The 27330-nt window shown below is 45.5% G+C and overlaps 1 protein-coding gene across 2 annotated transcripts in view; it reads right to left on the bottom strand.

Moving 5' to 3' along the window:
- The window catches only part of NEXMIF (neurite extension and migration factor), a 152300-nt gene extending 125875 nt beyond the window's left edge, over positions 1 to 26425 (bottom strand). The window contains exon 1 of one of the 2 annotated variants that reach the window (XM_088062667.1): positions 26093 to 26425. The gene's annotated coding sequence lies outside the window, so the exon portion shown is untranslated. Of the gene's footprint in view, positions 1 to 25293; positions 25413 to 26092 lie in introns of those variants that run through there. The other variant, XM_088062668.1, reaches the window with a different exon arrangement.
- Positions 26426 to 27330: the final 905 nt, after the last annotated feature.

The following is a 27330-nucleotide window of genomic DNA, read 5'->3' as shown; positions in this document are numbered from 1 at the left end:
ATCCTAGAGAGAAAAAAAAAGAGGACAAACCCCCAAACCAGAATCAGTAAATAACACATCATGACACCACAGTGCACATCTAAGCTACGGTGAACTAATCCCTTCAAGAATTTCCACATCAAGAATTCGTTGTTGATGAAAAACACATAAAGAATATAATGGTTTAATTTTATTGTTTATACTGTGTGACAGTATCTGGTCAAGATAATAAAATAAAAGGCCAATCAGATTTTTAAATCTATTAAAACTTACAGGACTTGGAAATTAATTTCAAATCTTGCTGAATTTACCCCAAGGAATTTTCAAACAATATTTTTTTCCAACACGAAACCTTTGTACCCTACTACAGCTTCGTGAAAAATCTATACATAACAGGGGAAAAAGTCTTTGAATGTACTTGTATCAGTATCTTCACAAAAATAACCAGGGAAAAATACAAAAACTCTGATGATCTTTTCTCAGGATTGCTTATTTTAAATGCAACTTGCAGCACTGGGAGGTAAAAAAGCCTTCTTACAAACAACAAATTTTGAAGGCGATGACATCCCTTTGCAAACAGTAGCTGCTGCCAACAACTAGCCACACCTTTTTTTTCTCCCCCATCTCCCATACCTACACTTTTAAGGAACACTCCTTTTAATTACAGCGAGAGCACACGAAATGGGAGCCCACAGGATTGCAGCCCAAAAGCCACGTTCCCATTTTTGCTGGCTTGAAAGTTGATTTTTATATTGCCTCAAAAAAAAAAACAAAACCAAAGAAATAAAACCCCCCCCAAAAAAAACACCTACCACAAAACCAAAACCCAACCTCGCCACAGGAACCAAAATCAAACCCAAACCAACCAAACCAAAGAATCCCCAAATCCTTCCAGCAGCTCTCCCCCAGCACTCAGAACGTAATGGAAAGAAGACAGGAACACAATAAACTCCAATTTCAAATTCAACCTCTGCCTGCACTTCTCAGCCCGAGCAACCCATGCTGAAAGCATTAGCAGGGAATCAATTACCAGCATTTAAAACAATTTGTATAACCTCAGATACAAAAATTCTGCAATGCATTTCTCACAGAGGTGCACCCAAGTATGGCAAATGTAAAAGCAAACATCCAGTTGAATGTCAAAACGTTCATTCCAGGGTGCTCAAAATGCTTTTTATGCTAAATTATCACATGCAAATACAGGCAAGATGACATTTTTTAAGGTGAAAGAGCAGAGGGAAAACTGAAAGAGGTTGGTTACTTGCAATTGGGCTTTTCTTGCCAAATTTGATGCATTTGATTTTTAGAACTAACACAGCCTCCGAGATGAATGTCTAAAGCTCACATCTCAATATGCTGCATATTCAGTACAAAAATTAATTAAGAGATTACCCACTGAAGGTCACACACACATCGACAAGGACTGGAAACAATTTTGTGGCAGGGAAAAAAAAAAATAAAATAAAAAATAAAGCTTAAACCTGAAAGAAAATAAATTGTGGCGCTGAAGAGCCGCGTCCATTTCAGACACCACCACCTCAACCAAAAAATCATCACCGTCCAACTCCTTGGGCGTGCTCACACACCTGGCAGCGGAAAGTTGGGAAGTTTGAGCACTCCAGGTTTTGGATAAGGTTTGGAAAAGCGCCATGGGAAGAGGAGGACGATGAGGAGGAGGCTGAGAATATCCCAAGGTTTGGTGGAGGCAGAGCTGGTGGCCGCGGGTGGCGGGAGGCCGTGGCAGCAGCTGCTGCACGCGCTCAGCACGGCTCCCCACTCCAAGTGTTTATCAGATCCGAGCGGCACTGCGGCATCCAGGAGCGGGGATGTGCTGTTTTGTTCACATTTTAATGTGCCATCTTGCAGTAGATGCTTGCACAGCAGAGTAAATACAATCTCTATATATACCCTGCGTGGGCGGCAGGGGTTATTTCTGACTGTCTTCATTACACTTCATTGCCAATTTGAATGTAAAAAAAAAAAATAAAATAATAATAATAATAAAATCAAACCCCTCAACAATTCTCCAAAGTGATTTCAGTCTGATTTTTATAATTATTTCCAGAACCTTTTCATTATGCAATTTTGAATCCTTATTGAAAGCTTGCTCTCTCTCTCTCTCTCTCTCTCTGGCAAAGTTATCCTTGATGCAAGTCAAGCAAACCAGACAAGCTAAAGCTTCTCCCTCTTCCTGCTTTATTAATAAACACAGACATGAATGACATTCACAGTGTTTAGCCCGGAGAACAGTTTAATAATAATGCTGCATCTCGCTTTATGGGGAGGGAGCTAAAAAGGAAACTCAAAAGGCTAATAGGTACAAATATTGTGCTTCACTTGCAATAAAAAATAGTGCTGAACTGTAAAAATGTAACTGATAGCAGCAATCTCAAAGATGTGGGTTCTGGTAACCCTCAAGCTAAAGCCGATTAGGTTTTGTTACATGGGTCCTTTGTGTGTTTTTGTGCTGCTGTACCAGTTAAATTGACCTCTACAGGCGTGTGTGTTGCTTTTATCCTTTAATGGCTTCCCATTCCAAACCTAACTTAGGCTAGCAAAACCAAATAAATAAAAAATCCTCCCTCTTCCACCTGTGAGAGTGAGATCTCTGTACGTGAACACCCTGCACTAAAATCCTGGGAATGCCCAGCAATTAACACGATGGCAGCAGGATGTGAGAGCTGTCAGGTGGGATGCTGGGACTCCAAAATGGGATTATTTTATTCCAGAATTATTAATTCCAGAATGGAATTACAGGCAGAAATGCCCAGCCCCAGCCTGCAGCAGGTCAGGAAAGAGCATTTCAGAGGGAACACACAACCTGCAGAGCAACACCAAGGGAAAAAAAAGATTCCCAGACTTTCCTTATTTTTGATAATTGCCTGTAAAAGTCTGTAATCAGCTCCACAAATAAAAACCAGCAACTCCAAATGTAAGTCCAACCGCTTCCATTTCCAGCACAGTTGGTCTGTATTTCCTCTCTGGGGCAATAATGCAAGCAGCTGGCCCAGCCTCTTGCTCTGTCTGATGATTTTTCAAAAAGTAGAGACCTCAGGAGTTTATTTAAGACAAATCTTTTGCATTTGATGATGTGAAGGAGCCCAACCAGCATGTCCAGGCAGAACAAGCCCCCTCAGCTGGAACAGGGAGCAGCTGCCACCAAAGAAGGTCTCCAAAAGAATAAAAAAACAACAGGGAGGAGAAAGACAGATGGGAAAATTGGTTCAAAATTTCCTCATGTTGAAACAACTTTATCTGCCCTCTCAGAACAGCCCAACCTCAGGGAAACGTCAGTGAGTCGCTAAAGGGAAGTTTTAGCCACGATCTAAATATGTGTATTTTTCTGGAGCTTCAAGGAGGCAGAATTAGTCAATTTGGCTACAGGCCATGAAACATAATTAGTTATGTGAAGTATGTTTAAATATGTAACTACAACTGCTAATAGGAGTGCCCAGCCCCATAAATACGCAGGGATATGATGGGAGAGCAGCTGGGCACAGGCAAAACGCCGGAGACGTTCCCAGAGGAATTGCCACCTCTTCAGGAAGAGAACTCAGAAATTACAAATCTAAATAAATGACACGAAGGGCTGATATCAGGAAGGAAGGAGGGGGAAATGGTCTATCTTTAGAGCACGTGGAACACTGGGAAAGAAAGAATAGTTTGGGACTTTTAAGAAGAAAACGGCAGGAATCTGCTCGTGGAGCTACAGCGCAATTCCTGCCCTCAGGAAATTCAAGGGCCAGCGGAAAACAAACTTCCACTGGAGATACAACAGCAACCACCTGGAACCCCTGGAAAGCTCCCAGACACAACAGCCACCAGCCCAAAACCCCCAGAAAACCTCCCAGACACCGCTGAGCGGTAACAAACCTGCAAGATATTAAAATAAAAGAATGGTGTATTTAAGCGATGTGGTAACTGCAATTTGTCATTTAGCACTGTGAATCTATGGATTTTAATGACAGGGTCTCATTTACATTTAACAATCAGTGTACTAGAACATTTCTTGGGAACTGGGGGTATTTTCTTGTCTCAGTAGGAATATATAGAAATTTCTTCTTGATTAACAACAGACTAAAGGAGTTTTGCCCTGAAATCTCAGTTCCCTTGATTTCTCTCTGGAGCTGGATGAATATCAACATACCAAACTGCAATCCTGACAAGCAAGCTCTCTAAAATTCAGCTGTTTGTAATAATTATGTATTTAACAATTCTTCCACAAGAATAACATTATAAAGCACCTCTCATTTTATTGTTCATCTATATCACACATCTGCTTTAAAAAACACTAGCAGCCTATCTTGTTCTTAATGATACATTTTGGATGTGACTTTCAAAAGCATTTACAGCAACTTAGGAGCATAAATCCCACTGATACTCAACAGTATTTATGCCCTTAATGCCTGTAGCCATTACTGAAAACCTCATTCTTTTCCAGAGCTTTGGAGATATTCCAGAGGTCGTACATGTAGTAAGAAATGGCAAGTGTCACAAGGTATTTTGTATTTTACAGAAATGCTATGCAGCTTTAGGACAGGCATCAAGAATACTGAATACATGTACTTAAAACAATAATGGGGAGTTTAAGAAGCAGGGAAAGGCTCCAGTTGAATTTAGCCAGTGAGTTTGGGGTTAAGGTTGCTCTCTGTGGCATCCAAGCCAGTAAAAGCAGGATTCTGATTATTTTTTATTCCACTGGAAGATGGAGCTGCACTGTATGTAACTACACTGACCACCACAAACCATAAATGTCTTCTCCCACTCTATAACAACTAAGACTTCAGGTCTCCATTACAGCTAAATTAAACTGCTGAACAGTTCAATTAGGCCATTTAAAAATGCATGTTTTTGGGCAAGTCCTAATTAGCTTTCAGCAAGTGGAGGAAGCCCCAGCCTTGATTAACAACCTCATTTACTCTGAGACACTCCTGCAGAGCCCGGTGATACTGCCTGCACCCACCACTGGAGATCAGAAGTTGGTGTGTAACTGCAGAAAATATTAAGTTGCAAGCACACGTGGGATTTTACACTGACCAGACAATCAGAGAATCACAATGGCCCGGGCTGGAAGGGACATTAAAGCTCATCTCCATCCATACAAATAGGCAGGGAAACTTTCCACTATCCCAGGGAGCTCAGAGCTCCATCACACCTGATCTTGGGCACTTCCAGGGATGGGACAGACCAGTTTGCAGTGGCTCTTGTAGCTCTCACTGCTTCAGGTCTTCCTAGAACATAAAAAGTACAATAAATAAAATCACTTCAACACAACGCATGGATGAACATCCACCAGCTCTGTTACGTACAGGGAACCCTGCACTGAAGGATTCAATGGGAGGACAGGAGGTTTTTTGCTCTGCAGCCTGATTGTCATCACTGACATCCTTGGGAGTCCACACCACCTTTACACAACTGGATCAGAATTTCCTACTCTCAGTTTAACCTTCTGTGAAAAAAACAGGATTAAAAACACTTGCTAATGAACATCACCAGTAAGCAACAGGGCCAGAGCATTTCTTTTGCAGCAGAATTAAATTTGATGGATACCAAGAGCATTTAGCACTTGTACACAATCACACAGCCATGATGTGTCTGTGGTAAACTTCCACATATGGCAAAAAGAATTTTTATGAAAAAAAGTGCACAGGAGTCTGTTCACCACAGACTCGGGAGCTGTATTGTTATTCTGTCATCAGCTGAGAAGAATAAAATAGAAACTTCCCAGTGAACACAAAGAAAAAATTAGACTCTGAACATCTGCTTACAAATCTTAGGATCAAGCCTTTTACAAAGCCTTATCTTTTAATTGCCTTCTGCCCCCTTCCACGCCATCACTTTTGGCTTGCTAATTTAATTTCTTGGACATTTCTGCACTTGTATGACAACACCACTCGATTAAACCAACAACAAACTCCGGGTAGTGGTGAGATGAACAACCGTAATGAATTTTATATTTTAAATATATATGATTTTATATTTTAAATATATACAGACCAACATTACAGGCTACACTATTCTGTAGAAGGGTCCTGCAAGCAGTAAATCAGTCCTGCAAGAGCTGTTGCTGCTTGGCTCCTCCTGCCTGGTGGCTGCCAGCCGCCCGGTCACTTCCAGCCCCTCGCCAGGCTCCCTGTGACCATCTGCAGCCTGAGATGCGGCCTCCCTGCCAGGAGCACAAAGGAGACGAGGCAGGGGAAGCCAGGGAGACAAATCAAACAGCCAGGCAGTGCTTGAGCTTTCCTGCCAGTTCCATTTCAGGCCAGCGTGATCATCCAGCCCCGCACAGACTCCAGGCTCCTCCAGTACCGGCACAGCTGCTGGAGCCAGAGTGCTGCTCCTGGGCTTTGGCATTTCATCATCATCATCACTGCTGCTCCTGGGCTTTGGCATTTCATCATCATCATCATCATCATCATCATCACTGCTGCTCCTGGGCTTTGGCATTTCATCATCATCATCATCATCATCATCATCATCACTGCTGCTCCTGGGCTTTGCCATTCTATCCTGACTGCTGCTCCTGGGCTTTGCCATTGCACCATCATCATCATCATCTCTGCTGCTCCTGGGCTTTGCCATTCCATCCTCACTCTGCTCCTGGGCTTTGCCATTCCACCATCACCACTGCTGCTCCTGGGCTTTAGCATTTCATCATCATCATCATCATCATCATCACTGCTGCTCCTGGGCTTTGCCATTCCATCATCACTGCTGCTCCTGGGCTTTTCCATCACCACCTTTGCCATTCCATCACCACCACTGCTGCTCCCCAGCTCTGCTGCCTGGGCACCACCTGCCCTGCCAGATGGTGACACCTGTTCCACACTACTCCAAGAGACACCACAGCCAAAGAGTGTCCCAGACCAGAGCTGTGTTTTTTTGGAGACCGCGGTGTGGTGCTCCCTGCAGCTCCAGCTTTCCCTCAGGCACAGCTGTCATCCCAAATTTTTTTGCTGGACTACTTTTCTGCCTAGGAGGGCTGGAAAGAAGAGCAGCAGGCCAGCTGCAGAGGATGAGTGATATTCCTCCTGCCCCAAGACAAGTATTAGCCAAGCAGCCAAGGAGTGCCAGGGCTGGGCTCTCCCCCAGGTCAAGCACACACCCCTGGCAAGTGACTCCTAACCCTGACTGGGATTGCTGATCTGCTATTAAACAAGCTGTGCATCATTTCCATACGACCTTGATTCAGTCTCTTCCAGTCCTGTTCCTGGACACACCTCAGATTCATGATGAAACTCTCTCAAGAGAACACACTCAGAGTTGTCAAATCAAGACTTGGAACAGACTCGCTGCAAATACACTGTTCAACTCGCTTAATCCTTAATTAGGTTTCATTTTTTAATGCAAGGCTTCAACAATTAACTCAGGAGAAACTGTAACAGCAGAAGCCAGGCCACCAAGGACTTCTCCCACACACATTTCTCTGCTGGCGTGGCTGCACCATCGTTACACAGCTCCAGCAAACCAGCACGGGTGTGGATGCACCAGTTGGACAGCACTTGTACAAATCCAGCCTGTAAAATCCAGACACCTCTCCAAAGCACACTACCCCCCTTGCCTGCCATGAACCTCACACACAAAGGGAGCTATCCACCTACCTGACACCTGCTTTGAGCCAGGAAATAATCCTGTCTCCCTAATGTCTGATCTACAAATGAGGTCTTTATTGTTTTCATTATACACACTGTTTACACACGGTTTCATAAAAGTCACCACTAACAACTCATCTCCATAATTAATTGGAGTAGGTGGAAACCAGAGTAAGGATTAAAGAGAGGTTTTATCAGCTTAACTCAGAGGTGTCTTCCTCAAGTCACACACCTTTCCATGAGCTGCTGCTGCTGCCCTGGCTGCAAACCTGCTGGGGGACAGGGAGCATTTGGCATTTTGGCACTTCCACTTTGCTCTCTGTATTTGTCTGCATGCAGACCAGCCAGCCACTGGTGGGAATTAGCAAAGGTCCGAGTTTAAACTCAAAATCTGAGCTTTAAATGGTGGCTTTAAAAACTCTCTGACAATGTTTTGACTTAGTAAGAGCCAAACAGAATTTCTCAGATAAGATGTACAAGCACTGGGAACAACAGATTAAAAGAAATAAATCATTATTTAGGACTAAATCCTCCACATCATCTAATCACAGTATTTAATACCTTGACTGTGCTTTTCCTGCTCTGACAGGAGCAACTCCAACCCAAGTCAGAGAGTTCCATCACCAGCACAGACAGTGAGTCTGCCATGGGGGGCACTAACAATGAAGACGGAAATATTCATTTTATTCCTTTCAAACTAAAACCCTTAAGCAAATTCAACTTAATATTAAGCAATGCAGTTGGGTTATCCTCTGCCTGCCTTTTTTTTTTTACCCCCAGAACTCCAAGATGTTCAACCAGGTACAACACAGAAGCAACCCCTGCAGCTTTATAAACATTGAAGGCAATTTCCAGATGTGCTGCTCTGGTTTCACCAGGCTCACACCACACCAGCAGCCACCTCCAGAACAGCTCCCACTGAGACCTTCCCTGAATTCTGTTGCTCCTGAAGATGGGCAGGAGTTCATATTCACTCCTCCTGAAGCATCTGCCTGAAAAGGGTGGATTTTAATGGTGTTATTTACAACTAACAATGCTATAAGCCATAAAAGCCCGAGTTTATAGGTTTCTTTCCTGCTGTAACATTTATCTGACAATAATTTTGCAGACCACAGGTTTACAGAGCAGGGACACCTGGTCTCCAGTTTATTCTGAGGTCCAATTACGTGGCAGGCAGAGGTACTGCTGCTCATCCTCCTCACTCCTCCATCTCAGCCATCTGAAAATTCCAATCTCCTCCCCCTACTTTACCTTTATCTCTTATTTTATTCATGTTACTAAAACTACAGTCATCTTGTATGTATTTATCTGAAATTCCTTTCCATTGAGAGTCCATGAAATCATCTTTATAATACTTATAACTTGTTTAAGCTGAAACAAGTCACTCTCAGACTGCAAAGGAAAAGTGAAAAACTTAAACTGAACTACCTCAGTTCCCATTCAGTTCCAAAGAGAAACCTCTTTCTGTCCTTGCAAAACAGAAACTAATACTGGATAGTCCTGGATGTTTAAGGCCACTGTGCTCTCTAGGTAAATTAAAAAATAATGAAATCCAGGGTTTTGAAAGAACAGCAAGAACTGTAAAGAAGGTTCTGTTAACCTTGAATAAATATCCTGAAGAGAGGTATTGGAAACACACAGAAATAGTGGATGAGTGAAAAATTGCAAGATATCTCGTACTTAGCAGACTTTAAATAGTTTCTCTTTCCTGAACATATTTCAGGAAAAACAAAGCTACCTTTGTTAAAAGGAACCTATTGCATCACTGTCACAGCCAGCCTGGGCAGGGCAGCAAACCACGACCCCTGCAGCTTTTTATTTTTACTCCTGGTAACCAAACCCTGCCCAAACCCAAGCAGCTCAGAAGGAAATGGCACAAAACACCAAACCCAGAACCTGTGAGTGCCACACAGCTCGCTCCTGCTGCTTCCCCAGGCACACAGAGCTCATACAGAGGCACTCTCACATCATCAGGGCTGATGGACAGTTCTGTATTTACTCAGAGATAACACCTGCCTCTCACAGGATTACTTTAGCACCTACTATAATGTGTTTAAATGAGATGTAGGTCTACAGGCACCTGAATTTGCTTTTTGATATATTTACTAAAATGCTGGCAGGTTTGATGCATGCTTTGCAGAGGCCTATTTTTTAAAATAGAGGAATTACACCTTGTTCTTACTTAAAAGTTTCTAAAATATTAGGCTAGACAGAGATCCAATTTCAAGCTTTAAACTGCTTGATAGACCTTGACAACAGGGCTGGCTTTTATGCATCATCTTGTAATGCAATAAATTTCGCTTGAAACATCTTCACCTGTGCACCAAGACATGTCAGTGTGATACAGAAAACCTGACATGAAAATAAAAATAAATTAATAAATTAGTTGCTCAGAGAGCAACTGTCTTATGGCCAGAAAAACACACTTCCCGTGAGAAACTCAAAAGAGATAATCTTATTATGATTTATTGAAAGGTAATTTAAGCAAGGAATAATTATGAAGTACAACTAATCAGTAAGATTGGAGACAAAGGTATGGGAGCTGACAGCCACAGTCCTCCAATTTCAGCCTGGAAATGCAGTTAATGAAAAGCTGAGATTTTAACCTGGAGTTAATGTTCTACCTCGAACGATGGCACAGAAGTTTTGAAGGTGCAACCCGAGCACACAATAATAGAAAACAAAGAGAAAAACCCAGCATTTCTTAATTTTTAATGCCTGTGTTTCTGCACACTTGCTTTTTTGAAACCACATGGAGATCTGCTTGTCAGAGAAAGCTCCTCCTCATTCCAGCTAATGTTATTTGCCAACCTTCCTTTTCATTGTTTAATAATAATAATAATAATAATAATAATAATAATAATTCCCCCTTTTGCTTATGGCCTCTCTGCCGATGGCATCCATAAAAATCCTCTGAACTCTCCCCCTCCTCCCTTTCCAACCCTCCCCTCACAGACATTTTTTTGTTCAAATATAAACACATGAATCAACCCACTGGTTTGGCCACTTCATGGGGGATGAAGGGGATGGGGGAACATCAGCAGCATCCAGCACAGATTTAGGAATATCCATTTTCAATCCACAGCTGCACCAGCAGCGCCTTCCTTGTCCTGTCTCCCATGGACAGGTGCTCCCACCTGGGAGCAGGATCTGAGGAGCTGCCAGTGCCAATCCCACACATTGTCCATGGATGTTTCCAGCCTGGCAGCACAGGCTGTGCTCCTGGGAAAGGAAACCAGTGTTTTCCATAAAACACAGTCTCTCCTCTGCAAGATACAGCTCTCTGCATGTATCTGCTAACAACATCTCAGTATTTCTCCACCCCCTCCCCACGTTTCTCCTTTTTGTCAAGCTCTCCAGCATTTGTTCTGGGATCTAATTAAGGTCCCTTATCACCATGGCAAGAGGGGGGCAAGGTCTAACAAAGCAGCATTAATGAACCGATTGTTTTTGCTGGGCACATACAGAGTTCTAATCCCCAAGACTGGAACATATCTACACTTGGAAAAAAAAAAAAAAAATTAAATCTAAAGGAGTCTCTGTTGTTTACATTTTTGTAAGACTTGAACCAGAAGCCCTGTATTACTGGCATAATCCAACAGCACCTCAGAACTTATTTTTAACGGGAGTTTGATTAGGACATGCAGCTTCATTTTGTCTCCTCTTCTGAGCATATGCAGAAGTCTCGCTCCTACCATCTGACTTTCCTTCAAAGAGATGAGCTTCCCGTAAACTTCATTAGTTAGATGCCATTTTATAGGTAATTCAGAACCTCTTCCCACCTTTCTGGGTTATTAAATCTATTAACATCCCAGGATATTGTTATGTAAGTACTGCTCATCTCCATTATGCAGCAGAATTAGACGAGAGCGATTAGAACCAAGTTTGCCTTGTTCCATCTCATTCCCTGTGTGAACTCAGGTACCAGAAGCCAAGAAAATCTCCAGGGGATGCAGCTTTGATACTGAAGGGAAAGACAACCAAAGGAGAATCAGAGAAGTCCACAAGGGGAAAGAAATATGGGCTTCAGGTGAGAGTTGTAAAGGAGAAGGTGCCGTGTTTCCTTGCCCTATAAGAGCAAATTCTTCACTCCTCTCAGCATGCATGTCCTTCTTCCCTCCCTTCATCTTCAATCCAACTTCCAGAAACATCCAAGGATTTTAATACAACTTACAGTCAACCCCCCCCTTGGAAGGATCCCCTCCAAGAAATGTCTCATTTAAATGTTACAGAAAGTCTTCCTCTTAACTCTACCCCTCCTTGCCACTGGCTCTCCCCTTGCCTTTTGAAAAAACTGCTAAAAGAGTTTAATTTTTGGACAAGAAATCAGTCCTGGTCAGAAGTAATCTGCAAAAAGAGCTCTCCACCTCTCACTAGAATAGAAGTCTTGAAAATAGAATCCTGAACCTTTCAATTAAGCATGAGAACTCCTCTATGTCATCTAAAGGGGAAGATGTTTTACAGCCCAAACTTTGAAGGTTGCCTCCTATTCCCATTCTGCAAAAAAAAACCACTGAAAATCTGACTCTCCAATACAGGATAAAATGTAACATTTTACAAAGCAGGATGCAGAATGGAAGAGCCATGGGATTCCACACACAAGCAACAGGAAAAATGCAAGGAGGAAACTCCAGCAGAGGAGGAACTAAAACTTCTTTTTACTAAAATAAATCAAAAACTATTGTTTAAAGCAGTACTGAGAGACTTCTTCAACACACTTTTCAAACTTTAACTTATTTTCAGGACACTCCTGGGAAGGAAACACATCCATATTAATAATCCCACTAAACAAGTGGGGTGAACAGGACAGAAAAGTGATGGCACTGTTACAGGGCTAAGAGAGAAGTCAACATTGGCTCACTGATCCCTCCTGTGTATTTTAAATACAAACCTTTTCTGCTGTTCTGCTGTCATCACAGCATATTTTGGAAAATAAAAGCCAGTTCCAGAGAGGGGGACAGCAACTTCAGCTTCACATCCCATTTACCTGTAAGATCCCTGCCTGCCCAGCTTGCTCACCTGCCCTTCTGGGCGAGAAAGTGTCTTCTGGAGGGAGTCCTTCTGCTCAGCAGAGCATCACACAGAGCAAACAGAGCTCATCCTGCCGTGTTTGCTCTCCCAGCCTCTCTGCAGCACAGGATCACGTGCAACAGGTGGGATGTTTTTTACTAAATGCACTTTTGCAGGCAGCGTGGGACAGCAAGACTTCAAAGGACAGCTGGTAAGAACACCAACACTTGTTGCTGTGTGTTTATGCAGATGGCAAAGAAACACATCCAAAGCAGAGTTTGTTTTGTCCTTTGCTCCCATGTTCGTGGTCCCACTGGCCTCAGCAAGCACTTGTTACACCACACAGGTTTTGAGCAGGGTTAAGACAAAATTTGGCCTGCCAGAAACAGGCTGCATGTTCAGGCCTTCTGGCTTTCACCTGCACAAGGAACACACTCCCCAAAAAGACAAAAACACTCAACTCCATTCAGAATTAAGCAGAATTAATTACAAATTAATTCAGAATTAACTTGTATCCTGACAAAATGAAGGAAAACTTGGCTGGGTTGCAATGAGCTAGAGCACCCCATCTTTCTCACCTCCAGTCCTGCCTAAAATGCTGAGGATTTTGCAAAATCATTTATGTTGGAGAAGACCTCCAAGATCACCAAGCCCAGCCATTAACCCAGCACTGCCAAGTCCATCACTAAGCCACATCCCCAAGTGCAAAATTTTGGAGGTTGACTCCAATAATGTTTCCCGCATGAGAGCACTCAACCTAATTTTATTTCAGGCACAACTGTAATAAAACTACTTCTTAGTACAACACGTAATTAGTGGCTAACTTTTCAAAATAAAAATGGCCATGAAATTCAGAATCAGGTTATTCTTCTACAAACCGGCTTTTTTTTTTTGCTCAAGCTCTCCCCAAACATAAAACCACTTACATTGACAAATACCACAGAATTACAACCCTGACCTATTGGATAAATAAAGTCGATGCGATTTAAAACGATTCAAGGGGCTGGGAGTTTGACTCGATCCTTGTGGGTCCCTTCCAACCCAGGATATTCTATAGTTCTGTAAAATTCCAGGAATCCTGTGCTTACAGAGACTCCCTACCCAGCACGTACATTCAGAAATGAAATACATTATCTAGAGGTAGTAAACAGATTTGTAATGGGTGTCACTTATCCCTGTCAACGGCGCTGACGAATAACACTGTTAACACGGATCAGATCGCCCACCAACTACAATCACAGCCCTCCCCTGTCCAAGAGCCACGGAACTTCTCCAATTAGCTGCTCAGAACTAATTGTCAGATGCAATTTGCAGTCAGCAGTTTCTTCTCCCTCCTTTTGCAGGCATTGCCCACAGCAGCAGCCTCGCTCAGCCTCCCTCCCTCCCTCCTCCCTTCCCCATCGTGTCCCAGACTTAATCTCTCCTCACAGCTTTTGAGCACAGCTCTTCCAGGCAGCTGACATTTAAATAAGCTCTGTATTGACTTTCCTCTGCTGTACCTCGAGTCCTCCTTGTTTTCCTTATGTTCATATTCCAACTCTGCTGCTCTGCAGCTCCTTGCAAAGGTAATGGAAGTGAAGCTGGACTGATAATCAATAAACACCTTCACCCTGCAATCCCTCAGAGGCCGAGTCCAGAACGAGATTTCCCACTCTTCCCATGCATATTCACTATTTTGGATAAACTTTTAAAAGGCAGGGAAAGGCTCCTTCTCAAATCTGCAGCATGTTTCAGACGACGCTAAGCCTGTGAACTTTCCTTTAACTCGCATTAAACCGATACAACTTTTAATTAAAAAAGTAATTTTGAAAAATTGCTTGTGCGGTGCGGAAGGTGATGTTCAGACAGCATCACTGATCCCTGGAGTTCTGCAGCCTTGAGTTTAATAAACTGAATTTTCAAAAGTAAACACAGCTTGCATCAGCACAAACCTTCTATTTTAGCCTCGTATTTCCCATCCTTTCCTTGCTCAGCCAGAGGAGGATGCCACAAGCTGAACACTGCATGGCTGTCACTGGAGAGGGAGAAAATTCCCAGCTCCTGGAGCTGCCAGGTGAGGAAGCCTTGCCTCTGATGGACCAAGGGAAAAGGGTGAAACATCTTCTCCCCCAGCCAGGACCAGCAGAGCTGAGGAATGAACTCACAGCCCACCTGCTTCTCGGTGAAGAAAATCCCAGGCATAAGGACTGCTCTAAAATGTGCACCTGAGCCTCAGCAATTTTACCCTCACAGAGCAGCTCCTGCCTCCTCCAGCTGTAATTTAGGATTTATTTTGCCTAATTTGTTATTTCCTGCAGTAGGTAACCCAGCAAGAGGGAGGGGCAAAGGGCAGAACAAAAGCAAAACAAAAACCAATCCAAAATGTCTTGCCCTGGGCAGAAACAAGTCAAAAACACTCTCAGGTTTCGTTCTGTTTGTTTTTGTAACTGCTCACCTGGTTTTTTTGGTTTTTTTTTTTCAAGTTCTTTTAGAAGAATCATTTGAATTATCTTTACTCCACAACTTCAAAAAGATGCTTCATGACACTGGGTGTCATTTCTCCCTTTTCTCTTTCCCCGTTATGAATTTATCCCAATTATCCCACTGCCCAGCCCATAGGCTCAAACAAGGGCTGGGAAGCCAAGATCCTTGGGTTCATTTCCCAACTGCATTTCTTGCAGGTCATTAATTACCCTGTGAGCTGGTTTGCTCCTCTGTAGAGCAGGGAGAGGTGGGTTCTGCAGCTTTATCCCTGTTTATGAAACAAATACTCTGAGAATCCAGGCACACTGTGCTGATCCGAAACACCAGGCATTCTGTTATGATACATAAATAAATATAAATACAGCATCTATCATTTTCACTCTGCTTATTTGCATTTCTACTATTTTAAAACTTCTAATGCTGTTAGAAATGCCAAAAGGAGATGATTTCATGTTCTCATGCCTATTCCACCAGGAAATGGTAGCCCTGAATGCAATTTTTTCCTTCTGCTAAAACTGTAACTTCTAACTGTATTTTCTCAGTCAAGGCTTCATAAGAAAGCAACTTTAAAGGTGTTGTTTGCAGCTGCAGTGAAATAAACACTTAAACATTCAGTACTACCCATGCTGAGCGAGGTATTTCATCTTCACATCCTTTAACTCCGAGCACCACCGGTGATTATCGCGTAAAACTTAATTCTGGAGGGTGTTTTTATTAAATATGCATTTGGATCTGGTCTCAGTTCCACAAAATATTTAATCACGTGCCTAAACATTACATACCCCACCAAGTTTGGATTTTAGGCTGTCTGGTAACACACACAACAAACTCCAGAAGATAAAACATGTTCATTCTTTATCTGAAGAGCTCCACTCCACAGATCAGCCTTTCAGAGATGTGCCAGCTCCAGCTCTAACTAGCTCTTCACACTTTTTTTAAGACTAATAGGCTTCACATATTCATCTCTAAAGGGTATAAATTCCCTTCCTCTCTTTCCCTTTCAAATATGTCAGGCAACATTACAAAAAAAAATAACATCTGTGCCACAGTTATGCAAGAAGCAGCATGATAACCATTAAACTGCACTTTTATAGAGAGTGGGCTGAATTAAAAAATAAAACAACAAAAAGGAAACGGGGAAAAAAAAGTTTAAAAGTTCACCTTTAAAACCTTGGGATCAGGGAAGGTTTCAGCACCACCACTATCCCTTGCTTATTCTAGATTCCCTGTTTTGCTGTCCTTCTTCACTGATGCCTCATGGCTGTTAATGGCAGCCTGAATACACATGCCATGAACTGCAAAAATGGATTGAATCTGGCTGGAAAGGGCTTAAACGTTCAGTAAGAAGATGAAGAATCCCAAAATTGGTTTTAGGATGTGTGTACATTTTGTCAGAGTATACCAACAGCACTATATATTCTTTTCTTGCAGCACTTAGCAAGCCTTCTCTTTTCATAAATATAGGTCAACAGAGCTAAACTCTGTTTTTGCCTCAACTCCCACTTTAAATGCATAAAAAATTAGATTTTTAGGGAGCAGAATGAAAGGAATGGTGTATTTCATGCTATTATATACCCAGCCAAGGATCCCAAAGGGTTTGCTTGGGCTTTAAAAACAAAACAAAAACCCTTGGCATTTGTCAGACTAAAACCATTTTTCTTTGGTCTTTGCACAACCATCCTTTCCAGATTTGAATAAATAACATCAAACAAAATATTTTCACTTCCATTTACCATGCAATGCACAGAAGTTGTTCAAGGACAGACAGAGCAGAGTGTGAAGCAGCTGGGGACTCTGAGGAGGACCCATCAGACCTGGAAATGCTCATTCCAACCCCTCCTCTGCCCTCTTGTTATCTTTACTTAAGCAGCCTTACATTGCCCCAAAAAGAAATTATTCAAATAGCCACAGATAACAAGTTTAGCAGCCACCACCACAGGGTATGGCTGTACCCATAAATGCAGGGAGGAGGATGAAGGTATTAACAAAATAACAAAAATGCTGATTAAACTCTGAGCTGCACATCAAGTTTTCAACCTGACCCTGGCAAACGAAGGAGTTATTTAACACAGCCCATTCAGCAAATACCCAGGCCTAACTGAATAATGTATATTATATAATATAGGATAATACCCTTAAATATAATTGTGTATTATATAGATACAATATATTTGATATATATTATGTAAATATCGTAATACTCTTAAATTGCCTTTTGTTTTAACATCACCAATGCAGGGTCAGAACTCATAAATTATATTGTCAGCTGCAGATTTCAGGTATTTTACGTTTACTGCATGTTGCAATGGGGAACATAACCCTTCTGCTTCCCCATGAGGTTTAAGGCACAAGACACTGATTAAGCATTTGATACAATATTTGGACTCCACCACGCACAAACTCACTGATCACAATGCAGATGAAGACTTTCCCATACCACACCAGGCCAGAAAGCTCCAAAATACAATTTAAGCAGCATTTTCCTCTTTTCCCCACCACTTTCCCTGAATGTCCCACCAGCAATCCCTTCCTAGGAGCCACCTTCCTCCGTTCCTGCTCTTGGCTCTTTGCTGGCATTGAGGTTTTGCCACTCATTTCACCCAAGAACCCCTCCAGACCACCTGCACAGGTTGGAAAGTTAATCCAAGATGCTCCCAAGCTCCCCCTGAAGTGACCTTTAGGAAGTCCTGAACTCATCCTAGTGAGGAATCCAGCACACAGATTGTGAATAGAGAGGTGAACAACACAAACAAGGGTGGAAAGGAGGATAATAGGGGAAAAAAAACAAAACCAGAGAGAACTGAGATACCAGGCTTTGCTTAACACATGAACTGGAACCTGTAATTCCGTACTCCAGCAGTCAGAATCAGCAATTCCACACAAAAGTAATTCCACACAACCACATGGCGGCCAGCATCGGTCACTAACGAGCTCCAGCTCTGCAGCACAGCCAATGCCCATCCTTCCTGCAAAGCCAGGACTGCTTCCAAAGGGTGAAATCAGCACTAGACCCTGTTGATGATTAAGCACCAGGTTTTAAACACCTTTTGCAGAAGAATAGAGAACTGTAAGCAGCACGTGGTTCTCAGCTCAGCACTGTACAGGGACATAAACTATAGCCTGAAGGTAAATCCTGAAACACAACTTTATGCTGCCTAAAAGAGCCATAAGTTGTGATGCTGAGCGATCAAGCCAATCAAAAATTCACTCTTTCAAACCAGAAACTCCTTGGAAACACACTGGCCTGCCCAGCCTCCCATCCACCTCCCAAAAGGCTGCTGATGAGGCACTGCTCAAACTCAGCAAGCAGCAGGCAAGGAAAGAGCACAAATTAACCAAAGAAACGCTCACAATAAACAAAACTCCTTTTCCTGCAGCACAAACTCCACCAAACTAACCAGATAAATAAGACAATTAAGTAAGTGAAGGGTTAGGACAAATTATTTGTTCTGTGGGAAGTTTTGGCTGAGGGGTTCCTCTGAATTTGTCGTGCCTGGCTGGGCTAACACCACAGGCACTGTGGGCTAGGAGTGGTGCTGAACTCCACTGTTATCCATCAAGCCATGCTGCTTGTGTCCCAGGCAGCTGAACTCCTGCACGAGCCGGCAGTGAACACTCCATGGACTTCACAATGAATCTCCGTCGAGTCACTGCATGGACAGGTGATTTTGATATAGGAGATTTTCTTAGAGGCAGGCATAAACAAACCCAATGGAAATTATTGTGTGCTGCTCCCTACAGAGCCAGTGGTGCCAGGGAGATTGGGGTTTGCTTGTTTGCTTTAACGCTGAGCTGAGAAATTGCGGTCAGCAGCGCTTTCCCTTCGGATCTTCCCAAAAAATTCTACCATTCAATTCTGCTCTTGACAGGCACAGCTGTCAGTGAAGTTAACCTGTCCATGTAATGTTGGCAGAAACATTAAACAAAAAAACCCACATCACAAATTTTTGTAGCTAAAATCAGCCCGCTCCCCAACAGTTTTCTTCATGCAAATGAGAGCAGTGACCACCCTGAAAAAGGCAATTTTCATTTTCCCCCTTGAGGCTCAGAGAGAGCCAAGATTACTAATTGCTCCATTCCCTGGAGCAATATGAAATAAGACCCAGCTTCCATCTGTATAACCACTGAAGTACCAGCATGACCCTTAAATTCATATTCAGAGTATTAAAAAATGACCTTGCAAGCTTACCAGAAAAAAAAAAAAATAAATAAAAAAAATGCTGCTTGCTGGCCAAACAGACACCAGGTTCCCTCTGTACTGGTTAAATTCCCAGCCACCCTCCTCGTTCTCATGAAGCAGTTAAGTATTTCTCTGAAGTTATTCAACAACTGTGAAGGTCAAGTATTGTCCTGACTGGCCAGTCACAAACAAACCCACCTTTCATATCCATCTGTGCTTCAGCCACTGAGTAAAACCCCAACCAGAAGAGGGGGAAAAGGACAGAAAATTACTAGCAAAGGGACCTGAAAATTGGGGCCAATGCAGTGGATGGGAAAGAACTATTTTTATTTTTTTTTTCTATGTGTAAAACTCATAGTTTCAGCTAAAATACGAAAAATTTTAAAAAAAAAGAGCTTCAGTGGCACTTCTGAAGAATAAAAAAAAAAAAGGGCTTTGGAAGCTTTAGATTTGAAGCTTCACAAGCTTCTTATGAAAAATGCAAGCTTTGAAAAACTTCTGAAGAATTAATATTCTTACTTTGGGCTCTTCTACTGCCAACAGACTACGGATGCTGTAACTAATAAAAAATAATTAATGCCAATAAACAGGCCCTTCATAAAGCTTCAGCTTCTCTCCTCCATCAAAGACTCTGCTCATTCATTGGGACATTGTACAGGAAACAAAATTCACCCACAGAACTCATCTTTTCTATGTTTGGTTCCTCTGTGCTGTAACTCACAATTAAAATCCTCCCAAGTGCGAGGAAAGGAATCTGATTTTTTCAATAAGGACACAGCTCCTAAAGCAGAGACCTCACCTGGAATGGAACTGGGAAAGCTGGGAATTTGAGGGCCCAGGTCTCATTCTGGGAATGAAACAACCAAGAAGCTCTCAGGAGTGCTGTGAGCATGTCCTGGCACTCCTGAGAGTCTGGCCATGTCCTGCAAGATCCACAAGAGCTCATTTTCCTGATAAACTCCATCTGAGTGTCCAAATACCTCAAAAATGCAATGGTCTCACAGCATCAGCCACCTTCTCAGAGTTTCAGCACGTCAGGAAAAGGACAGTGACAATGCTGGGTTTTAGTATGTGAGGAGCTCCTTACTCCAGGGGAGAGCAGAGGTAGAAAATGCCTGGGTTTGGTGTTATTTTAGAAATCCTGACACTCCTCTCTCCAAGGGTCTCAGTGTGAAACAGCTCCAGACACAAGCAGGGAAGACCACAAAGCAGGAAGGAACCTTCACACCAAACCCACCACGAGGAGTCCCTTCTGCACAACAGAAACCCCGCAGGAGCAAGAGGATAAATTGATAAACTGATAAATTGGCAAGAAAACCCCTAACTGGTGTCAAGGCCAGGCCCACGACCCCTGCTGTTCCTGCCAGCCCCAGTGACACACCAGAGACTGGCACTGCAACACCAATCAAGGTGACATCCCAAGTCAGACCTCAAGCTCCCTCTTGAGACAGAGGCACTCGTGGTCTGATGCCGAAGGAAAAACAACAGCCACTGGCAGAGACAGAGATCACAGTCCTGATAGTTTCAATTCAGGAAGGTGTTAAACTGATGGGGTAAATTAATTAGCTGGGGTCCAAGCAGAAGCAATGCTGCTGGGCCAGCAGACTGTGGTTCCACCTTCCCAGAAGGGAGCAACACCAATAAATCAGGACAAGGAGACCGATCAGAAACTTCTAGTGACACATCCGCCCAGATTCTGAAGATGCAGCACAAAACAATGATGTACAGGATCACTGAAAGGCAACAATTAGCCAGCAGAATTTTCCACCATGGGAGACTATCGAGACAAGAGCCTGGATAAATTAAGCAAATCAGTTATCTCCTAGTCAAAAGCTTTTTTTAAAGGCAAACAAGACTGCAAATACGAGCTCAGATTGCTGGGCATAAATCAGCTTCTGAATGCTTAAGGGTTAGAAGAAATCTCTGCCCAGGGACAATACCCCCAGCACTCCCCACTCCCAAATCTCTGCAGTTCCTCAGACTGAGCTGGCACAGACCCTGCCTGGGACTGGAGGGCACTGGGCCACAGCCCTGGATTATTCACAGGGCTGACGTAGCAATGCAGACACAGATCCACCTCATCCGTGTCACTCTTTGGAGACTGCATAATCATAGCTCAGCCCATGCCAGAGCAACATGAGGAACACCTTCTGTACAGAAGAAATTCTCAAGATTTAAAGTTTTAACACGAGCTAACAAACGCCAGGGATGAAAGAAATCCTGGGATGAAAGATCTCCATGACACCTGCTTTGAATAAAAAGACATTGCTACAAAAATATCACAGACCTGCTGGTCTAGAGCCTTTGCTTCATGTCATTCCCCAGACGTCAATTTGCAATAGAGGCACACAAAAGCAGCATTACACAGATTACATGCTACTCCCCTGAACCGCAAACAAAATCCACCCAGCGCTACCACCACAGTCCAAAGCACCACGGCACCAAAGCCACTTCCCTTGGCTGTTCTAAGATGAATTTGCTAAGGAGAAGGGCTCATTTGCAGAACTGGTGGCTCCTCCTGCAAACTTCCCTGTGGCTCAGCTTTCCCAAACACTCTCCATTTCTCCTCGTGGCCACAGGCAGGTCAGCAGTGCCACCAACCCTCTGGCACTGGCAGCAGGACAGGTTTTATCCTCAATTCCTGCATCCTTCAGGTAAACCCCCACACCTGGATGCTCAAACCAGTTCATCATCTTCAGCATCTGTAACTTACAGAGCACATGGCAAGTATTTCATCATGTTTGGTTGTAACAGCACCCAGGAGCCCTAAAAATCAAAAAAGCCCCAAAAGGCTGAGATCCCACCACGCCTCTCACACCACATTACAGGTAAGAAATCAGGTGGGTCCCTGTGCTGGAAGAGCACAGGTGACACTGTGGGTGTACAAGACCAGCTCAGAGAGAAGAGGGAAGAGCAAGGTACCAACAAATCATGGTTTGCTCAGTTTTATGCCACATGGCTCATTTACTCACTGCTGGCAGCTTCCACAAAATCAGGCTCGTCAAGCACCTGACTGTATACACAGGTAATGATTATAAAGCCAACTCAAGCGGGGCTAAAAGTACACAAAGATGTAGCATAAAAATAAAAAAAGTGCAATCCTCTCCCAGGTGGAAAACAGGACTTTGAACGTAACAGGTGGATTACATAACAATTATTTTGCTTCCAATTCTCAAAATATTTTTTTTCTAAATACCCTCACAGACCAAAAGCTGTCATTACTGAGAAACAATAGTGATTTTATTCTGGTAAACAGTCAGGCTACCCACCTGTCTCATGGCCAAACACAAACTCAGCAAGGGCAACATCAAGGAGCCCCCACACAAGGACCAGGGCAAGGCCTGGAGCATCCATAGCTCTCCTCCCTGGATTCTGCCCAAGGAAAAGATTATTTCCTAATGCTGCTTTTCGTTTGCAACGGGGCATAAACTTCAAGGGGACGGTTCACTGCCGTGCTGGGGGAAAGCAAAGCAGCACGGTTGGGTTGTTGCTACAATGGAAAAGCCTTAATATCCAAAAAAATGCACCTCTCATCCGTGGTTGGGTCCCACACCCAGGATCCAACCTGAGCCAGACCCCTTTGTTTGGGAACACTTTCTCCCCAAGCCTGGGGCCTTCTTGGTGCTGCAAGAACATTTGAGTCTTTTCATGTGTTTCTTTGCAGAGCCAGGGAAAAGATACACACGTGAGCCATCACAAAACCATCCACGAGGCCTCACCATCTCAAAAGAGAAGGACACCACCAAGGCACTGCCCCACACACGTACTCCCTGTCCCAGCTTGGGAAGTTAAAACCCACTGGCCACAACCTCTCTTCTTTTTTTTTTTTTTCCAATCTCAAAGAGACTCCTCAGCATTCAGAACTCAACGTTGAAGTGGGGCTGCCAGAGCCTCGCCTCCAAAAGGCGACGGCAAACACGAGAAAAAAAGGAAAAACAAACCCACAAAAATCCCCCCTCCCCGCCCCCAAAGCCGAGCGGAGGGCGAGGAGCAGAGAGGGAAAGGGGGACGAGGCACACGGGGAAGGCGGCCGGGTGCTCCCCTTTTCTGCCTCCCTTTTATTCCTGCTGAGTGTAGTAACACTTGAACTGGCTCTCTTTATTTGCAGCCGGATACACGCTTTCAAAGATACTGTACTACTGTGTAGGCCAAGCAGGGACTCTCTTTCTTCCCTTGGTTAGGGCTTTTGGGAAAATAATTATTCACCAGAACTGCCATCGTGAACAGAGCGAGCTAAATCAATGTAGCTTTGTATGGGCCATTGCCACTGCAAAGCAAATACTCCATCAAGACATGGATCAGTGAGAATTTTATCACTAGGAATCCTTATGCACATCTTTGTGTATTTTTAATATCCACCTTATCCCTCCCCATGCTCCTGCACCCCACCCTCCCCACGGATTTGTCTTGTGCCACTGGCAGCTATGGGGCTTGGCCGTGAGATTCACATCACTAAAATCGTCTTAAATACACAGGTTTATTCTCCTAAAAAAAATTATAATAAAGCATTGGTGCAGAGCAGATTTATTCACTGAACAGGTTGATTTATTTAACAGACTTGACATACATCAAAACCTACTATAGGCTTACATAATTGTTATCCATTTAGCAGGTCTGGTTCTTTTGTCAAGTATTTGTTTTTCAAAAGTGATTCACTAAAGACTGCTGCCTTCTGCACAGCTCGCATACCTTAACAAATGCAGTCTTGCATGGGGTATTAGCAGGAGCGACTTTAAATTGCATCCTACCTGCCTGAGCGCTGCCGCTATCTTTTAGCCTCTGTATTATTCCTTTACCAAATCACGCACACGTACAAAAAAAAAATATAAAATAATAATAAAAAAAAAAATGTAAAACAGCAAAGCAAGAGGCAGGAGCGTGTGTAGAGCAGACCGAGCCCCGCTGGCAGCAGCGTGGGCTCGGTGTTACCGCAGTACCACGCCGCTCCAGCGATGCCAGCAGGTACCTCCGGCGCGGCACAGCCGAGTACCAGGATGTTGATGGCTGCACAGAGGTTTCGGGGCCGGCGCGGGGCAGGGGGGACGAGCAAAGCGCCGGGCGGAAACGGGGGGTGGAGGTGGAAAAAAAAACCCTCCGGGAGGATTTAAGGACCAAGGAGCCGTTTTGTTTTCCCGCAAGAGGCTCACTGAGGCCTCGGCTCGCACAGGCGCACCGCTCCCTCCGGCCTCACGCATCCACCCACGGCTGCCGGCCGCGGATCCCCCAAATACGCACCCATCCTGCGCGGGTTCCCCGCGGGAGGCGGAACGCGGCGGAGCATCACCCCGAGCACGGCAGCGATCGCCTCGGCGCTCATCGCCGGTCCCTCACGGCTTGTTTGGCTTCATCTAGCGCACCGTGCATCGCTCGCTCGCCTCGGAGCCGAGGGAGGATTTCGTTCCCCCCCCCCCCCCTCGCCCCAGCATCCTCCTGGCGCACACACCGGGCACATCCCGGGGCTCGGGGATGGCAGCGCCCGGGTGCCGACCGCACGGACCCGGCGCTCCGCCGCCCGCCAGACAGATGGTTAATTACATTCACAGCCGCATTTTGCGCTGGGATAGAGTTTCAGACAATGAGCCAGTTTTATTTGATTAGCCAGTTCTCTAGTTTAATGCGCGCGGTGACAGCTACTCCCAGGGCTGGGGCTCCTTTTTTTTTTTTTTTTTTTTTTTTTTTTTTTTTTTTTTCCCCTTAAATAAAAATAAAAATCCCATCCCCCCCCTCCTTCATTATGTTTTTGTTCTGGCCGAGGCTGAAGTAAGCGCGGCCCCCGCGCCCGCCGGGGGGCCCGGCGGGGCGGCGCCCTCGCCCCGAGCTGCACCTGCCCGGGGGTGGGGGGGCCACGGCGCCAAGTTACCGCCCCCCCCCCGTCACCTCAGACCACCCTCGCACACACACACCCCCCGCAACTTCCCCGCAGGCCTCCGCGCAGGCCGGCGCTGCCATCAGCATCCCCTCCTCCTCCTCCTCCCCCGCTGCCCCCGCGGTGCTGCCGGCGCGGGAGGGAGGGGTGGGGTGGTGTGGGGGGGGTGTGTGTGGCTGAAGCTCCGCCGCGGCGGGACTCACCTCGGCGCGGGGCCCGCGATGGAGCGGGGGTCCCCCCGCCCGCCGGGCGCTGCCGGTGCTGCGGCTCAGCGCTGCTCCATGCGCCCGGGGCCCGGCGCGCGCAGGTGGACGCGCCCGCCCCCGGCCCCCGCCTCCCGCCGCCGGCCCCCGCCCCTTCCCCCGCCGCCGCCCCCGCCGCCGCCGCCCCACGGACGGGCCCCCCGGCCCCGCGCTCCCTGCGCAGGGACGGGCGGAGGGCGGGAGGGAGGATGGGGGGCGGCGGCTCCCGCCTCGCCCCGCCGCCGCCGCCGCTGCCTCCCCCTTCTCCTCCTCCTCCTCGCCGCCGCCCCCCCCCAGCCCTGCGCCCATTCAGGAGGTGCCGGGCAGCGCCGCCGCTGCCATTGTTCGCTGGGAGCGGGACCGGCGGCCGGGCGCTGCCCGCACCGCGCACCCCGCACCCGCAGCCGGCCCGGCGGGAGCGCGCACCGCGCCCGCTCCGGACATAAAGGGCGCGTGGCCGCCGCCGGGCCCGGGCAGGTGCCGAACCCTCCGCCGGGGCAAAGGGAACGTGGGCGCCGGGAAGGGCCGGAGGGAAGGACAGGACAGGCCGGGCCGGCGGGGAGGGGACAATGGGGCTGAGCGGGTGTCACCCCCCGCGCACGGCTCGGCCGGAGCCCGGGAGTGGAACTCGCTCCCAGCGCTGTCCATCCGGCTCGGTTCTCCATGGTGGATATGGGAACCACCTCAGGGCTCGCAGCAGCTTTCCCGAGTTATTTTCGTGATGACGGTATTAATAACAGCGTCTAAAACTACGGTTTACCTTCAGATGCCCATTCCCGGGAGGAGGCTGCCTCATCTCAGGATGGCTGAGGACTTGCCGAGATGCCAGGCACGCAGAGGGAAGGCAGGGACGCACCAGGCGCTGCCTTTTGCCGAGCAGGAGGGCGACAAACAGGCAAGGCAGGAGCCAACATCTCCAGAGTCTGTGAGCTGATAATATCCTCCCCTTCTCGCAGGACCCCCAGCCCTTACTCTCGCAGCCCTGTGTCTCTGTGACACCCTCGCATGTGCACCCTGGCCGGGCTTTCTGCACTGGGGACCGGAGGAAACTTCTGTTATTTCATCTCCTGAACCAACAGAACGGTTCAGCAAATAGAAGGCAAACCAGACACACCTATTTGCCTTTAGGTTTATCTAAGTTCACTGTGATATTTAAAAGAGGTTTCTAGTCTTAAGGTATCACTTGAGTTTACTGCTTTTTCATCTTAACACATACAGTCTAGAAATTGATTAGCTAATGCTGTGGCTAAAATATTAAAGCATCAAGCACTTTAGTCCTTATTCCCACAGCATCAGAGACCCCCATCCATGCAGTAATAAAACAGGAACATATGACAACATATGGAATGTTCTCTGAATTCAGAGCACTTTACACGTGAACCTTCAGCGCTGTGAAATAAGGAGCTAATCTCATTTTTTCTCATTAATAGCAGTACCCAGGACCAGCACATGCCATACATCACATGTGAATAAATTATTCATTCTCACTGTGTCAGGGCACACACTTGAAGGGGTGTAGAAACTGGGACCAGCAGTAAATGATTTAACCAAGGCCACAGAGTGAGGTGGTGTCAGTAGCACTTCCCAGTCCTTTCCCAAGTGATGGTTTTCCTCTCCAGCCTCACCACATCGCTGTGGGAATTGCACACTTCACTTCCTGTACCTTTGCATGTTTGTAATGCTGCATTTTGTTTTACTACCCCGTCATTTTCTTGGCAGAAAGATTTGAGTAATATAAATAAGTAATTAATCAGGGTCAGGTGAGATGGTGACAGCACACCTGGCAGTGCTCACTAAAATAAACACACAGGTGGATGGTGGTCATGAACTGCTTTCAAAATGAGCTGGGGGCAGGTTTTGCCCTCAGCAACATCACATAGGGGCTGTGCCCTTCAAAAGTGCCACCAAAGGCACACAAGCAACTTTGGCAGCTCTTCTGCTGAGGCACCTCCTAGGGCAGGAATAACGTGGCCAGAAGCACCTGGTCAGAGCCAGCCA

The sequence above is a fragment of the Pseudopodoces humilis genome, chromosome 15 (assembly GCF_049639895.1).
Source record: "Pseudopodoces humilis isolate 2021_Gansu_Grassland_sample_001 chromosome 15, ASM4963989v1, whole genome shotgun sequence".
NCBI classification, from domain to species: Eukaryota; Metazoa; Chordata; class Aves; order Passeriformes; family Paridae; genus Pseudopodoces; species Pseudopodoces humilis.
This window is presented reverse-complemented; position numbering and strand designations above follow the sequence as displayed.